Raw genomic sequence first — 2,542 nt, 5'->3', positions numbered from 1 at the left:
TTTATTTATGTTGCTAGCTGACATCTATATTTTGATGCATAAACTATAGATATATAAACAGATGTAAAGAAATCCTGTTGTCTACAAGAGTAAGATTAAATTCATAAATAATGTTCCACATCAAGAATCAATAATCGATCGGAACAGTTCTAACAGTTAAATTTCCCAGAATCGTTCAGAGTTTTTATTAACCATTCCTAGTTGGGCTATTCCATTCCACTAATGATATCTTAGATCGATTTCAGTGAAAAAAGGAATATCAGAATATATCTGTGTGCCTCTAAATTATCTGATATTAGAAAACTCAGTAGAACTTTGCCTATGTTCTTTTTTTTGTTTAAAGTTTATATAACTCTTTGGTGAATCAGAAATGGGTCTGTTGTTCTCATACCTGATTTTGTTAAGTATTTTTCTCCGTTTGAGAAGTATCACTTGATCTAAAGTTTTCTATCAGTCCACTCTTAATAAGCATTAAAAGTATGTATGATTAATGCTGATATAGTATCAGATCATCGTTGGTGTAGTGTTTCCATTTCTGCCGGATGTCAAGCTTTAAAAGTTTATATTTGGTCATACTTATTAATTAATTAGCATAATGATTGATTAATCACCCAGTATTAGAAATGGCTTTAATTTTCCATGTTGCAAATGTACTACAAATGGCATTAAAGGGCAAGAACCATTGCGGTCTGATCCCTGGAAGCCGTCTCTCTGGAGGGGAAAGCACCTGAGCTGGTGTGGGAGGTTAATAGTTTCCGGCAAAAAGAGGAACAAGATCTTCTTCTAGAGGAAGAAGATAAAATTCATAAATGTCACCTTAAGTCCTCTTAAGAACATTTTCACTTCATCCTTTGTCAACATTATTTTCTCCATACTCCATTTTTGATAAAAGAACCGTCAGCACTTGAATCAGAAAGTTTCTTTCAGATAAAACAACAGATGCAAAAATATGGATTCTACATGTTTCTCCTCTAAGCAGAGTACTTATTTAGCATCTCACAAAAAGAGGGGAAAAGGGGTTTACTGTGTCCACTCGGTGGAAAGGAAGGGGATCTGGCCGGCTCGGTTTGGTTTGGACCGGTTAAGTCCTACTCGTAAAGGAGGGGAAGCAGTCTGGCTCGATTCTGCTTAGAAATATGATCTGCTCACCCAAAGGGAGGCTCTCAGAGAGACTTGAATTATTCTGATGCAAAACACAGAGGCAGATCTGCCAGGTTTAATTTGATAATTTACAGCGGCTTGAAAAAGGCGGAGGTGGATAGCTGTGTAGCAGCAGCTCAGACAGCAGAAGCGCAGCTCCTAACAGCCGCCGAACCAGGGGATCACAGTTTGGAGGCTTCATAGTGGCTTCTTGGGCAGCAGCAACTGGGCCCAGGCTTTTCCGGGGCCAGCAAACAAAATCTGGCCAGGCAGTAACTTGGTACAGTAGCTCCCTAATCTGCTTCAGCTGGCAGATGAAAAACACTGTGTTCAACTTGGTTTGAAAGGCAGGAAGAGTCTAGGGGGAGTCAGGCGGGAGTCAGTCTTGCTTACGTCATTGACATGTGATCTTCAAGAGATCTAAAGCACTTTGAATTGTCTTTGTACTTAATTGTGCTATACAAATAAATTTGTCATGCAAAGATGAATGTCTTGTTTAGAAAAAAAGACTCCTAAACTCACAGGACCATCAATGGAAGCACAATGTGAGACATCTAATAGTTAGTTTTATGATCACTGCTTCAAAATGTATAATTATTAACAATCAGCTGGAACATACATCAGGAGATTAAATTAGATGATTATTTAGGTGGTGATTTAGAAATTTAGTTTGTAATTAATAAAATTAATTTGCTAAAAACCAGATATTTAGGACTTTGCATCAATCAGCAGATGATCTTTGGCAGTTTAAGCTAAAAACTCAACTCAATCGTCTTCATTTGAGTGATTTGTTGTAGTTATTTATTCTTCATCAGAACTTTTAAATTTTAAAAAAGTAAATAAACTTCCTGTTTCCCTCTGTTCTGTAGATCAGCAGATATGATAGAAAGGGTTAAACATTACAGCTGCTCAGAAACAGAAAAAGTTCACTTGAAGGACTAAAAATGTTCTTGTTTTTCATTCACAGCTGATCTGATCTATGGAAAAGTTGGTGGCTCCATTGTTCTGAATCCAGGTCAGATTTCAGAGCCTATTGAGACAGTAACATGGAGGCACAAATTGGACCTGACCTCAAAGTGTTCTTGGCAGGATATTCAAAGTGACGGACAATTAAAAGGTGAGTTGGCTTGAAAACCCAAGAACCTGCAGATTAACATCATCCATGATGTCTTTATCTGGATCCTGCTTCCAGGTCGCTGTGACTTTGATAAAACAAGTGGAAGTTTGACCATCAACCATCTGACTCTAGAGGACAGCAGGATCTACACACCTGAGATCAACAACAAAGTTCTGGAGATGAAGGAACTCCAGGTTATCAGTGAGTTCAGCAGGTTTGACTGAGGTTTGTTAGGTTTTAACCTGAATCAAGTTGAGATAATCTGTTCCTGTTTCTGTCAGAACC

The 2,542-nt window shown here is 37.9% G+C and overlaps 1 long non-coding RNA gene across 1 annotated transcript in view; it reads left to right on the top strand.

The window, feature by feature from the left end:
* The window catches only part of LOC107104887, a 3,673-nt gene extending 1,443 nt beyond the window's left edge, over nt 1–2,230 (top strand). The window contains exon 3 of the long non-coding RNA XR_001482302.1: nt 2,108–2,230. This is a non-coding gene — a long non-coding RNA (uncharacterized LOC107104887). The remainder of the gene's footprint in view (nt 1–2,107) is intronic.
* The last annotated feature ends 312 nt before the right edge of the window (nt 2,231–2,542 follow it).

Source organism: Cyprinodon variegatus, unplaced genomic scaffold (assembly GCF_000732505.1).
Source record: "Cyprinodon variegatus isolate N-32 unplaced genomic scaffold, C_variegatus-1.0 Scaffold1937, whole genome shotgun sequence".
NCBI classification, from domain to species: Eukaryota; Metazoa; Chordata; class Actinopteri; order Cyprinodontiformes; family Cyprinodontidae; genus Cyprinodon; species Cyprinodon variegatus.
The sequence above is the reverse complement of the archived record's forward strand: the minus strand, read 5'-3'. Positions and strand labels throughout refer to the sequence as shown.